Here is a 15,829-nt window from a genome sequence, read left to right as displayed (position 1 = left end):
ACATACCTAAAAAACTGAATGCTGTTGCTTCGCTGTGTGCCTCTGGTGGATGGATGTATGTAAATGCAAAAGAAAAAAAACATACAAATTAGTGAAATTATCCTCAAGCATATTATTAAATTGATATCTCATGCTTCCATGCAAGCATATTGCAAAGGCACACTAGCTGGACAAACAAAATGGCTGCCAGCCAGTGCCACTTGGTCAACAATACTGAACAAGAAGGCATGGAAAACACATGCTGGCCTATGGCAAAAGCCCACTGGCTTCCTACACAAAATGGCCAGCAGTCACATGAACACACCAACAACCAGCAAGGAGGCACAGCAACAATAAAGAACACATGTAGGTCTATGGCAAAAGAACACTGGATGCCTAGACAAAATGGCTGCCAGCCACATGGTCAAATAATCATCAGGAGGCATGAAAACAAAGAACACATGCAGGCCTACGGCAATATCACACTTCCTGCCTACACAAAATGACCAGCAGCCACATGGCCACAATAACAACAACCAGCAAGGATGCATGGCTACAACAAAGAACACATGTCGGCCAATAGCAAAAGCACACTGGCTGCCTACACAAAATGGCCACTAGCCACAAGGTCTAACAACAACAAGCAGTAGGTGTGGAAAACAAAGAACGCATGCAGGCCTACTGACACAGACTATACAAAAAAATGGCCCCTGGCCACATGGCATGGGGAACAAAAACTAATAGTGACCTATGGTAAACACACTCACACACTGGCCAGACAAAGAAAGGAGGCATGGTAATTGGTAACACAGGAGAAAACAGCATTAATTCAGCAATGCCAAAAACAAAATCTAACTGAGCTAAAGAAAGGTACAACAACACACATGCTCCAAATGCATCAAATATATTATCCCACCAATACACTGTTAGCAGAAACAAATATGAAATACACCATACAAAAACACATTTTCTAAACTAGCGGGGTTAATTCGAGAAAGTTGTAAACATGGCACGGGGCAATAACATCTAGCCTTTGTGTTTCATGTCCCAATTCGAATTTAACAGGAATATTAAGCGTCAATGCGTTTCGGTGGGCCCAACTTGATATTGCCACCTTCTTCAGGACTTGAATAATTACTGTGCCTTCTTTAAGTTAAAAAAATGTATATATTAGTTTGGCTCCTATCTTGTATAGAAATCAAGATGGTCTAATACTCCAGAGCGGCTGTAAATTGACAAGGGCGCATGCCATCCGTGGCCTAAATGATGTTTCAATTCAACTGACACCACAGAAACAGTTGTTCCATTTACCCATGACTAGTACTGAGCCGACTAGCAGACTAGGCAACATAGTGAAATAAATTAATATTCCAAATTTTATAAAAACATGGAATAAATGTACTAAACTGCGCAACATTTTGCCTTTACAACAAAAAAGGGGAACAATTACGTGTGAAAAAATTATTAGGCCCCCAATGAAACTGCAGGACACCGACCACAATAGCTTTTAAAAATCGAATAAATGAAAAAACAAATCCTGATGAATGTTTCTAATCAAACAAACTACACTCTTATACACCAGTTTTTGAACCTACTTGTGAAATCTCAAAAGTCCTTAAATCCAAGAGTATATATGCAGCAGACAAGGAGTAATATCCTTCCAGCTCCAAATCCAAAAGAAAAGTGACCAGGGTAAGGTCAAAGCACAGGAAGGGTCCTGATAGACAGGAACAGGAAGTTGGATTCTTCGGGTCACTTCCTTCATGTTGGACAAAAAGTTTACAAAAAAGGCTTCTTGCACAAAAAACAACTCAATCGGCCCATAGGAGAAGAAGCTCTACTCAAAAAGCCTCTCAGATGCTTATCGAGCACATAAGCTGCTTGAGTGGTGTGTTTGAGATGGTGATAGGCACCACATTGGCAAAGTCACAGCCAGAAACCATGAAAACAAGTGCAAAATATTGAACAAGCTCATTAGTGGCTCGACAGCGGGCGCTAAAACAAGTCTTGAGCGCCAATGGAAAAAAAACCTTCTGCTTAGTGCCTGGGAAGCCGGAATTCAGGAACTTCACGCTCCTCCATGGCATGCAAAGTGACAGAATTCTGCGCACTCTGTGAGCAGAGTTTACAACCGGGGCCTAGGATACATTTTAACAAATACATTAACAGATAGAAAACCACACAAATAATACCTCTTAATAACAGGACACCTAATACAAATTAGCAAGAAATACAATGTATGACACATAACCAAACATTGTTACAGAACGAACTCGAAAGTCAATAAACATCTACCTCCCATTAAATTTAAAAAAAGATATAATGTACAGTTTTGTTGCTGAAGTCCATTATTGTGAAGTAATCCACTAAAGAATATCCCACAAAAACAGATAAAACAAATCCCAAACAATGCAAAAATTCAATCAAAAAAAGATATGTCTACAGAAAAAAATCCTAATCCAGCCACCCAAAATCTGCAACATAAAGTAGAAAAAACTGCACCAGGACAACCAAAAAATAACACTACTGATTTACATATTGCCAATTTTATTTCATTTATAATTAAAATGTACCCAAAACCAGGAAAAAATCCTCAACTCCCACAAAAGATCTGTAACAAAAACAAAATACCAACCTACACCACACAAATAATCCAATATAGTTAGCAAATAAGTACATATATTACAGTTTACTAAAACATTACATTAAAGCATACATAATGCATAAAGACCAACTACAATACACAACTAAAACTAAAACCACAACCTAACACTAAGGGCCTCATTACGATGTCGGTCAGAAAGGCTTTGAACGGCTTTCTGATTTTCCTAACCCGTGTCGGAACCCATGATTCTGACTGACTTAGAAACATTTCTGACTAACCGATTATAATAGAAGGTAACCATTCGGTCTTTCTGACTTGATTCCGACTGGCATTTTGAGAAACTGAGTCGGTCAGAGTTGAATCGTACAGCTCCACAGACAGTGTTTCCGCCCGATGTATTACCATGTCGGATTCGACAGCCTTTCTGAATCGGTTTGTCTGACCTGGAACAGCTGTTGGAAACTGACTTTGGGGGCCCAACCATAGCAGGCCCCCCCTTCATATAGAGGCCTGTTGTCGGTCGGAACACTAACGCACATTGAAGTCAATGGGAGTCTGACCGAACGTTGTTTGGAACTATCGTAATTGGTCGGTCGGACTACCTGATCCAGAGTAAGTTGTAAACGATTCCGACAAGGGGGTTGGTCGGAATGCTTTCTGAACAACATCATAATGAGGCCCTTAGTCACTAAACAACCACAAAACACCAACCTGTACCACCTATATTAGCCCTAAACACATCACCCCAATACTAAATCACAATAACTAATTATAGTTAGGGCTCCCGGTTTTATGGTATTTAGTTTATTGAACATTTCCATCAGTATTTATCCATATTTATTTTTGGACCATCTTATTAGTATTTTTCCCTATTTAATTTGTATTTTAAGAATAAATGGAGTTGTAAAATGGTATAGTTCCATATTTATTTACTTCTTTACATGCACTCATATGTGGATGCCTGTCACGTTTTAGCAAATTAAGCAGCCCTGTATAACAAAAGACTACACCCAGAGGTACATATTAGCACTATTCTGCAAATCTATGTTAAAATATGCCTGTATTAAAGGAAATCTCATCCTGTTTTTCAACTCCCCATGCTATCTGCTCAGCTTTTGCCTGGATTTCATGTAAGACAGCATGGAGATCAGAAGAACCACAATTTACAGTATTTTTCTGCTTTTAAAATTAAATACAGGCACGAAACACATTGTTTTCTGTTTATATTTAACTGTAAAAATTTGTAAAAACTGAAAACTGGGAGCCTTAATTATAATTACTCTTGCCTGAGCCATAAAGCATCAGTGAGGAACTTCGACCAGAAGAACCTTGAACAACCTAAAATTTGTTTAATAACCTTTGGTCGGAGGCTTTACCTTAGGTCGGAGGCTTTACTACCGTCATTGTCGGTTTCAATTGCGCCGGCTGATTATGATACAGCCAGTCGGAATTGAGCCCATCATTCCCAATGGTTTCCAACTGGTAGAGCCTGTCAGCCGGTCAGAACCAGCCCGTAATCCATATGGATGGCGGTTTACGCTGTCCGGATTCCACTGCACAGTTTCTGGCAGGGTTTCCATGCCGGCCTTTCCGACATGAAAACCCTTTCGGAAAGACTGTTTGGGGGTGCCTAGTAGAGCCCCCTTTCCCCTGTGGCCTCGGGTTGGGGGCTTCGGGGGCACCTATGGTGCGGCAGTTAATCCCTGCACCCTGTGGCAGGCACTTCAAGGTGTCTGCCACAGGGTGCAGGGATTAACACAACCTCCCATTTCTCTATGGAAGCGTGTGTTATGGCTGTAACAAATGCTCCCATAGGGAAATGTGGGAATGCAACCGCACCATGTGGGGTCGCATCATAATTAGGCGATCAGGACCGCCGAGAGCAGTCAGGCCTGTTTCCACCATTGTATCGGTCGGAGAAAACTCCGACCGACATCGTAATAGTCCCCTAAATGTCCATAGATTACAAAAGAAAATAAATAATATATAGTCATAATGTTTATATTTATTTTTCTATGGATAAACAAGTTTATAAAAAAATGTAAATGTAGAAATTACAAAATTGTAAAACATTAAAAAGGTATACTAAATGTTATTAATGCACACTCATTATTAATATATAACATTTACATGTGTTTGTTAAAAATGTGTCTTCTTTTTTGCAAAGCTATTCTATAAAACTATTATAATAAGTGTACAATATGTAAAAATGAAAAGCATATATGTAAACATTTTTAGAAAATAAAAAATAAAAGCATGTCATAAAGACATGAAAATATTTTGAAAAAATGTATTTATACCTATATATATAAAACAATAATTATAATAAAATATATATAAATATACACTTAAAAATGTAATACTGTAAGCATTACTGCTACTATAAACATGAAACTGATTTTAACAAACCAATGTGTCACATTGTTTAAAAAAAGTGCAAAAACACTCCAATCTAAACTACATTCGGGAAAGGGGCTGATTTGGAAATGGATACATTTACTATGCCCCTCCAATGTAAATTACATTCGGGAAAATGTTGGACTTCAAGGGGGGAGCAGATTTAGTATTCCCGATCCAATAAGGTATATTGGGGAAAGTGTTAAACTTTAAAAGGGATGAATTTACAATACCCACTTCAACCATTAGCTACATATGGGAAAACTTTGGACATTGAGGAGGGGTGCATTTGCTATTCCCTCTCCAATCTATGCTACATTGTGGAAAGTGTTGGACATTGAGGCGGTTAGATTTATCATTCCCTCTTCAATGTAAGCTACATTGGGTAAAGAGTTGGATGTTAAGGGGTGTAGATTTACTATTTCCACTTCAATCTAAACTACACTGTGAAAGACTTTAGGCACTTAGGTGGTAGATTTAATATCCCCACTCCAATACAAACTACTTTGGAGAAGTCATTGGACATTGAAGGGGTTACATTTACCAAAGTGTTGGAAATTGAAGGGGTTAAATTTACTATTCCCACTACAATCTAAGTATACTGAGGAAAGTGTTGGACATTGTGGGGATACATTTAATACTCCCACGCCAATCTAAGCTTACATTTGGGAAAGTGTTGGGCATTGAGAGGGGTACATTTACTATTCCCGCTACAATCCAAACTAAATTGGGGAAAGTCTTGGTTACTGAGGGGGTTAAGTTACTATTCTCACTTTAATCTAAACTACATTGGGAAAGCATTTGACTTTGAAAGGGTTATATTTTCTATATATTCTATGCCAAATTGTGGAAAGTGCTGGATGTTGATTTGGATGGATTTACTATTCCCCTTCCAATCTAAATTACGTTGGACTTTGAGGGGGTTACATTTACTATTTCCAAGCTAAACTACATTGGGAAAAGTGTTGGAAGTTGAGGGGGTGAGATTTACCATTGCCACTCCAATGTAATCTACACCGGGGAAAAGTCTTGGAAATTGAGGGGGTTATATTTACTAGTCCCACACCAATTTAAACCACAGTAGGAAAGCTTTAGACTTCTAAGGGCTTATATGTACCATTCCCACTCCAATCAAAGCTAGCTTACGGAAAGAGTTGGGCACTGAGGGGTAGAATGACTATTTCTACTCCAATCTACCATACATTGCGAAAAGATTGTACATTGAGAAGTTAGATTAAATATTCCAACTTAAATCTGAGCTACTTTGGGGAATACATTTCAATTTGAGGGTGTGAAAGTTGCTATTCCCACTCCAATGGGATTACCAATAAAAACACTTTAGTTTTGAAAGTTACTACAACATAAAGGGGTCGATTCCGATCCGGTAAAATCACTGTCCGTACGATTCGTATCCGGAGCCGTTTCTGTACGACTCGTACACACACCATACGACTCAGAGAGTACGATCCAGACCGGGTGATCAAGACGCGAATCGTACGGGCCACGTCAGGTAAGGGCGATTCGTACAGAAAAGCGCACATTCACATACACACCGTACGGCTCGTACACCCCATGATCGTAGGGGTACGGCTCATACACATACGATCATGGGGTGTACAAGCCGTATCCCATGATTGTAGGTGTATGAGCCGTACCCCTACGATCATGGGGTGTACGAGCCGTACCCCTACGATCATGGGGTGTACGAGCCGTACCCGGGGGGGCGTTCCCTACCTGTTTCGGGGCGAACTCTGCTTCTATGGGAGTTTTATGCTCCCCTAGAAAAAGGGTCGTAGGGAGCGTACCCAACACGAATCGTACTTGCCAGGTCGGAAAAAGCAGCCGCGAACCGTACAGACGTCGCGTACAGCGGGTTCCGAGGGCGAATCATATGGGGATACGATTCGTACGGTCTCTGTACGATTCGTACGGATTACGGCTCCTGGTACAAATCGTACTTCGTCGTACGTACGGGACGTTTACAGGTACGATTCGTACGGGGAAAAAACGCTCCGTACGACGATTCGGAGCGCTTTTTACCGGATCGGAATCGACCCCCTAATATGTGCAAATGTATTTCTTAAAATGTTATCAAAAATTCCACAAAATGTAAAAATTATCTTTACTAAAGAATGTTTAATACTTTAAAAAGTTGTGAAAGATTTCCAAAGAGGTGTGCAATTTGTAATTTAAATTTTTAAATGTTAATATATTTACGTAAAAACTATCTTTTCTATTTTTTTAAATTAACATCAACATTACAATTAAACATGATTGACATAAACAAATATTTGAAAACATAAAACTAATTTTAAATACATTAAAATAATTTCAAAATGTAGAAATATTTTAAACAGAAAGACAGCAACACAAAATCTAAGATAATACATACAGGCACAAATGTTTAAATTTTGTTGAAAATATTTCTAACATTAAAAAACAGAATCCATATATAATTTAAAACATTGCTTTATTAAAATATAAAGAAATATAAAAAATCAGTTTAATTATTATAAAAACACCATATAATAAAAATGATATTATTTTTAAAATTAGACAAATAAAAATGATTATGACACACTTCCCACCATTTTCCCCTGTAGCCCATAACCCATAAAAAAGAAAACAAGCATAAACTAAAAAATTCTACAAACACGCACTAAATTAAACACAAAAAAGAAAATAATAATAAAAACAAATGTTTAAATTTTGTTGAAAATATTTCTAACATTAAAAAATAGAATCCATATATAATTTAAAACATTGCTTTATTAAAATATAAAGAAATATAAAAAATCAGTTTAATTATTATAAAAACACCATATAATAAAAATGATATTATTTTTAAAATTAGACAAATAAAAATGATTATGACACACTTCCCACCATTTTCCCCTGTAGCCCATAACCAATAAAAAAGAAAACAAGCATAAACTAAAAAAATTCTACAGACACGCACTAAATTAAACACAAAAAAGAAAATAATAATTAAAAAAAATTAACATTAGGAAATAATCAAAACAAATTTATAGCTACCCACCTTGCATCCGTATAGGAACCACATCCTACTCCTAAAATATTGTAACATTTTAAAACATAAAAAACACATTTATAGTATTTACAACAATATAGAAAGAAACAATATTTCATGCATCTGTATCATATGTAAAAATAATATATGCAATACTAAAAAACAATGGGGGCTCATTATGATGGCGGGCAGACATATAGGGATGCTGGGACCAGCCTGCTAGACGTGTAGCGGTCCCACCAGCCCAATTAGGATGCGCCCGCCAATATGACGGGCCCATCCTGGCCTGTTAACATTGCAGACGTTAAAATGGCCCTATGTGCATTTCCATGCACAACTTGGCAGGCACCCTGCGGTGCTTGCCACCATCTGCATGGAAATGTAGGGGGGTACCATGGGTACCCCCAAGGTACCTATACCCTATCCCCACACAGAGGGGGCCCGCAACAGGCTCCCAAACCCAATCCCAGCCAGCCTTTCCATGGCGGCATCGCTCCCATGGAAAGGCCTCTACCAGGATACATCCTAATATGGCAGACAGTGCCTGCTAGGCACCACCACCATATTAGTGGCCCTGCTCTACCTGCCAGACAATATGCATGATTGCCACCAGCGGAAAAGCGGCGGACGGACTTTGCGTCCACCGTGATACCCACTGCCTTCCTAATATGGCGGTGAGCAATTTGATCTCAGAACGATCGCCAGCGCCATCGTAATGAGCCCCAATGTTCTTACTTTGATTACCATGAAATAAAGGCAGCAATATGATGGTAAGACAACTATTTCAACTCTCTATTTGGTCAAACTTAATGACTGACAACTGCTGTGCGTTGGCACGAGTGCAATGAGGCATGGTATGCCGAATGTTGGGGAGGAGGATGCAAGCAAAAATAAATGTGATGGAAACAATAATGTGATTAACCCAGCAATGCTAGTTGAGTGTGTGGTCGTAAAACACGTATGACTGCATGCAGTTTAGAAAAAAGTTAAATTTGCAGTTCTTAATGTTTTTCATTGTCAAAAGACATATGGCAAGTGTAACTCTGGTTATGCAACAATGATTAGCCTAGTCCCTAAAAGAATGTGTGCTGTGCTCAGAGTCCCAGAATGCAGGAACTGAGGTCCCTGAAGATGAGGAGCAAGAAATCGAGGAGTAGGAGGATGAGCTGATCCTGGAGTCCAATTTGGATCTGGAACTGCCTGTACTGTGTCAAAACTGTGGTGTTTCCAAGAGCAGGGGAGCAGTGTCTTCTCAAAGAACCTCTCCCCAGAGGAGCTGGCAGATAGTTGGGCGGAAAGAGGTTTGAAGCTGGAGCTTGCCAATTTCAAATCAGAGAAGGAGCAAGCTTTACAAGAAAGGAGGCTGGCTCTTGAGGAGAGCAAGTTGGCCCATGAGCTTAGTCTTAAAAAGCTGGACAGAGCCTACAAGTGGGGTCCAACAACAGCAATGTTGGCAGCATTCCTGCAGTGTCCACTGGTGAGTCAAGAGTTGGGATATCCAATTATTTGCTGCCCAGGTTTGTGGTGGGGGATGCAACAGGCAAGTGGTTTGCAGCCTATGAAGTGACTATAAGAATGTTAAAGGTCCCAGAGGAGTCCTAGGGTGCTAGTCTATGGGGTACATGCCCACACTTGGGAGGGACATACTACTCACACTAGAGGCAGGGTACCAGACTGCAATGAAAGACATAGTGGTCAGTAAGTTTGGGCTGACCTCCAAAAGGTATAGACAGCGGTTCAAGGCCAGCCACAAGATTTTATCTCAGACATGGGTGGATTTCTTAGACTAGGGTAGCGAGGCACTGAAGGGCTGGGGGCAGCATGGTTGATGAATATTCAGGGCTGTACAACTTAGCTTTGAAGGAGCATATACTTGTTTTTTGTTTTCCAGAGATGTGCCAACACCTGGCTGATAGTAAGCTTTCTGAGCCCAGGTAGCTTTCTGAGGAGGCTGACATCAGGGCCAGCACCAGAGTGTCCAAGAAGCTATCTAGGGCGACTCCTAAAATGGTGGTTGGTGTTCCAAACAACAAAGGAGAGGGGAGATAATAATAAGGAGTTCTCCTCAGACCCTCAAAAAACTCACAGGGGAAAGGGTCTAGTTCCCTTTCCGAATCAAGCCACCAGAAGGAAAAGAAAAACCAGCAGCACAAAACTCTCAAGTGCTGTGAGTATGAACACTACAGGGTGATCCCAAGTGTCCAAAAAGAGCATAACCGCTGACTGGATTAAAATGTTCCAGGGGCAGTGAGGTAACAGTTAAAAGAGGTGTTTGTGTCAGTTAATATGGGGAGTTTAGAGGGGTTAATTAGTGTTCCTGGGTGGATGTAAGATAGTTCCTAATATCCATGTGCCCTCAAATGCTAGGAAGTATAGGCGATGGGTTGCCATCAATGGGCAAGGTGCTGAGGCTCTGAGGAGGGATGCAGGTGGCACCATGACTACTTACAAGGAGTCAGCTGGTGTCCCCAGAGCAGATGATTCCCAATTCCTTCCATCAGGTTTTGTAGACTGACAACAGAGAGGGTTACTATCCATTGGTCCTTTTTCCATTTGAGTGGGGGGGGGGGGTCAGGTTGTCTGAAGGTTGCAGTGAGCAATGCCATGTCTGTGGACTGGTTGCTTGGTAATGACCTTGAGCACACTACCTGTAAGGAAATGGAGCTCAAGGCTCATGTGAAGATGTTGGGGTTACCTAATTGGATCTGTGCAATCACAAGGTTCAAGGCTGCCCAGGATGGGAGTAAAAAAAGCTGGAGCTTGGAAAATTGGCACAGCCAGCAGCTAAGAATGGGAAAGCACAGAGGAAATGGTAAACCATCCCATGAATGTCTTCGCAATGAGGTGGATGAGGCAACTGCAGTGGCCACCCGGAGCCCACTGTGGAGAGCATTGATCCCCTTGATAACCTACCAGCGCTTGCTGAATGGCATCCACCAAAGAGGAGTTCTGCAGGGCACAGGCAGTGCCTAACCCTTGAGGGCCTGAAGCAACAGTCTGAATCCCAAACAACAGGTGATGCCTCTGGGAGTCATCACTTTTCCTGGAAGAACAACCTCTTTTAAAGTGAGCATAAGGATCCTGTGCATGGGCCAACAATGGTCCTGGTGGTCCCCCAGTACTACTTGGCTTTCTACTGGAGCAGGCTTATGAACCTCTCCTGGAAGGATACCTGGGTTAAGACGAGAACTTTGCAAGGCTTGTTCCCCACTTTTTTTGGCTTAGTATCAAGACTTGCTTAGATGTGCTCTGTAGGATGTATGTGATCTGCCAGGCAAATGGGTAGACAGGGCAGAGGCTTATAGCACCCCATAATCCTTTGCCTGTCACTGGCACCTCCTTTGAGACGGTCGACAACAACATTGTTGGGCCTATGGATCACCAGACTTCTTCAGGCAAAAGGTGTATCCTGGTCCTAGTGAATCGTGCCACTAGGTACCAGACTGCACCTACAGTGGCAAAGGCCCTGATGAGGATTTTTTATTTGAGTGGGATTTCACAAGGAAGTGGTATCTGACAGGTGCACTAACTTCATGTCTGCTTATAAGCAGTTAATGTGAATGAAGTGTGGGGTAACCTACAAGTTACCCAATCCCTACAATCTACAAACAAATGGGCTTGTTGAAAGATTCAACAAGACCCTGAAGGGCATGATTAAAGGCCAGCCTGAGGTCCAGAGGTGACATCCTCTTGCAATGCCTACTTCCTTTTACATACAGAGAGGTGCCACAAAAGGGAGTGGGCTTCAGCCCCTTCAAGATTTTGTATGAAAACCCAGCCAGTGGGCCTCTGAGTTTGGTGAAAGAAGGGTGGGAGAAAGCTCCCAGGAAGATTCCCCATGATGTAGTGAGTTACATGCTGGCATTCAGAAGCCAAATTGCAAAGTTGCAGAAGCAAGCTTCAGATAACTTAGATGCAAGTCAGCATGACATGAACAGTGGTGCGACCAAAATTCTACCACTGTGGACTTGCAACCTGGGCAGAAAGTGTGGACTATGGCACCTGTGGAGCCCAGGGTCATCCAAGACTGTTGAACAAGGCCCTATGAGGTGATTGAAAGGAAGGGTAGGCCACCGACCTGGTTGACCTTAAGACGCCTAGGCAACCCCAAAGGGTGTTCCATGTCAATCGCTTCAAACCTCAGAGGTCTGAGCTCACCATGCCGTTGTTGACAAATGGAGATGAGGAAGAGGAGAGTGAACCTGTCTCTGACCTCAGCTTCCAAGGATAAAAATGGGTCTGTGGAGGGAGTAATCCTTTCCCCCAGTTTGACAACAGAACAGCAGAGGGACTTCCACCAAGTGTTGGGACAGTACTCCTCTCTGTTTTCCCTCATCCCTGGGACTACCCATCTATGTACCCATCCTGTGGACACAGGAGACAACCTTTCAGTCAAGGTCAAATCTTATATGTTATCTGGCAAGGTAAGAGCCAACATTAATGAAGAGGTTTCCAAAATGCTGGAGATGGGGGTGAAAGAACCCTCCAGCATCTCCAGGTCTCGTCCTGTGGTAATGGTTCCAAAAGCTTCCCCATTGGCCGCACCTGAACACAGGTTCTGTGTGGATTATAGGGGGCTCAATTCAGTCACCAAGACTGATGTTCATCCCATGCCCTGGGCTGATGAGCTTAATGACAGGTTAGGGGCTGCCCAGTACTTAAGTACTGTTGTGTAGTTCCTACCAATCCATAGGATATGCACGTTTGTTGGACAACATAAACTGATTCCAGGAACCCTGCAGGATATATTTGCCTGGAGACCAGCTAACCTTACCAGGGAGCAAATATTTTCTTGCAACCACTGAACCTGAAAAACCTGACCGCTCAGGGATGTGAAAACAGATCAGAACCTTTCACACAGTCATTCCTGCTTACTTGTGCTCCGAGAAATATATAGAATATGCAGTGGGACATTTTCAATATATTTATTGAACGAAGATTATGTTTGTATATAGTGAGTACATGTGCTGTGATAATCAGTAGACAAAAGCAGATAAAATTGCTCACAAGTACCAACAGAGTAAAAAGTAGCTATAATTCTACCATAGTGCTAAAAAAAAAATGTATTTATGCAGGCATATAAACAAGGCAGTATTCAGGCGTACTCCTGCTATGCAAAACCCTACTCTAAGTGTACATTGAGTATGTGTAGGTGTTGAGCCAAGAATTTTCTCAAGGGACAATCCAACCCCATTACCTGATGCGAGAGAATGTAGGAGCCCTTCTTGGTAATGAACCAGACACTCCCCCCCACCACAGGGATGCTCTTTATTTATAATACAAAGCAGCCTCGCTATGTGCAAATAGATCAGTGATGTTATGGATATGTAGATTGCCCTGTTGCCCCATGGATGCAGATAGAACGACTTTAGTGCCTAGTACGTCTTGATAATGTTTTGTGAAGCTAGACATGTAAACAAATGAGAAATTAATCTGACATTGTCATGCACGCAAATATGTGCAAAAGGTCATGGCTGAAATGTTACTGTGAAAAATAGGACAATGTAAGAAATGAGCCTCTTTGCTACATGGGCCTAACCCGTGCACATAACAGTACCTTTGATCTTTCATCATTGCACCGGCAGATCACGCTAACAGAAAAAGCAAAGCAAAGGTGATCCTTCTCCACGCCAGAGGGTCACTATCAGTTTAGAGTAATGCCCTTTGGACTCATAAAATGCCCAGCCACCTTCCAGAGGTCGGTGAACCAGGTCTTTGCTGGCCTTTATCCTTGAGTGCTGCCTACCTGAATGACATTGCTGTCTTCAGTAGGGGCTGGAAGGACCACCTTTTTCACCTCCAGGAAATGCTTTAGGGTCTGCAACAGGCAGGCCTGACTAGCGAGGCCAGTAAGTGCCAGACAGGGCAGGGGCCTGTAATTTACTTGGGACGCCTGGTAGGCAGGGGTATTGTGCAATCCCTCCAGTCCAAGACAGAGACTATTATGGCGTGGGAGCCCCCCAAACCCCAGACTGAGGTCAGAGCATTCTTGGGCCTTACTGGGTGTATCAAGGTATATGGCACCATTGTTGCCCCTTGGCTGAGCTGACTCCTAAGAAGCAGCCCAGAAATGTGATTTGGACAGAAGCATGCCAAAAATTGTTTGATGCCCTTAGGCAGGCCATGTGTGCAGCCCCTGTGTCAAGACACCTAACTTCTCCAAGGAACTTATTGTTCATACAGATGCCTCAGAGCATGGCATGGGGCAGTGCTATATCATCTTAATGAAGAGGGCCTAGACCACCCTGTAGCCTTCATCTCCACAATTACAAAGGTGGAAGACTATTGAAGAGAAGCTTGTGCTGTGGTCTGGTCGCTGAAGAAGTTGAGATCATACTGGTTTCGTACTCACTTTCTGATTCAGACTGACTATAGGCCCCTCAGATGGTTCATACAAATGAGAGGTGAGAATCCAAAACTGTTGGGGGGTCCATTTCCCTACAGGGTATGGACTTCAGGGTGGAACACAGACCAGGAGTAGATCATGCCAAGGCTGACGGTCTGTCCAGGTTTTCCCACCTTAGTGATGAGAAGTCTACTAGAGATTGGGTAGCTCTCCCCACTAGAGCTGTGGGCGATATGTGTTGGACATGTCAACCTTAGGGTGGAGTTTCCCCAAACTTTTAGCCTGCTTACCGCCTGATTCTTTGTGTTGGCTTTAGGACTCTGAGCACTTCACCGCTGCTGACCAGTGCTACAGTGCATGTGCTTCTCCCCTAAACATGTTAACATTGGTGTATGCAAAACTGGCATATTTAATTTACTTGTCAGTCTCTTGAAAAGTGGTATACCATAAACACAGGGCCTGTAAATTAAATACTAATAGTGGGCCTGCAGCACTGGTTGTGCAACCCGCACAAGTAGCCAGTTAAACATGTCTCCGGCATGCCACTCCAGAGTATGCGTGTACAGTTTTACTGCCACTTCGACTTGGCATTTGAAACACTTAGCCAAGCCTTAAACTGCCCATTGTATTACACATAACCACCCCTAAGGTAGGCCCTAGGTAGCCCACATGGCAGGGTGCAGTGTAAGAAAAAGGTAGGGCATTATCTTTTAAGCTTTGCATGCCCTGGTAGGAAAACACATACTTTTGTTTTTTCACTACAGTGAGGGCTACTCCTCTCATGGGTTAACATTGAATCATCCTTAATACTCTTTTAAGCTGTGGTTTCTGATTAGAAAGGAGTTGCTGTATCATGTTTCATAATTCTGGAATGGTATTGATAAATCCTCTTTATGATAAACTTAGAATTAACACTACTATTTTAGAAATGCCACTTTACCACTTTTAGAAGGTGCACATTTCTCGGCTCTTACAGCTCTGTGTGTCTACAGTCTGTCTGCAATACACATTTGGTGTGGGTGACAACTACACTTTGTGCATTCCCTCTAGTCAGCCACAAACACAGGGAGATTAGGTGTGTCTGAATACTCATCTGCATTGTGATGGCTTTTCCTGGGGAGGAAGGTAGGGAGAGGCTGACACTTGAATAGGCAGTTTCCTGTCTGCACACAAAGGGCTAATTAACCCCTACTGATAGCCTGTGACAAGGGCTGGGTAGAAATGACCTTTGTGCACTTCAAAGATAATTTGTTGAAGTAACCCCCACTTCAAAGGCACAACTGGGCATCATTACTGAGTTTCTGACTGCACCAACTCAGTCACTTCTGGATCTACAACTGAACTCTGTTAGAAGAACTGCTGTGCTGCATCATGGACTGACACTCCTGGACTGCTGACCTGGAAGGCTTGCTTTTATGCTGTGCTGCCCTGCTGCCTGCTGCTCTCTGTCCTTGCTGAGGAGGGTTGGACT

Source organism: Lissotriton helveticus, chromosome 9 (assembly GCF_964261635.1).
Source record: "Lissotriton helveticus chromosome 9, aLisHel1.1, whole genome shotgun sequence".
In the NCBI taxonomy this organism is placed as follows: domain Eukaryota; kingdom Metazoa; phylum Chordata; class Amphibia; order Caudata; family Salamandridae; genus Lissotriton; species Lissotriton helveticus.
This window is presented reverse-complemented; position numbering follows the sequence as displayed.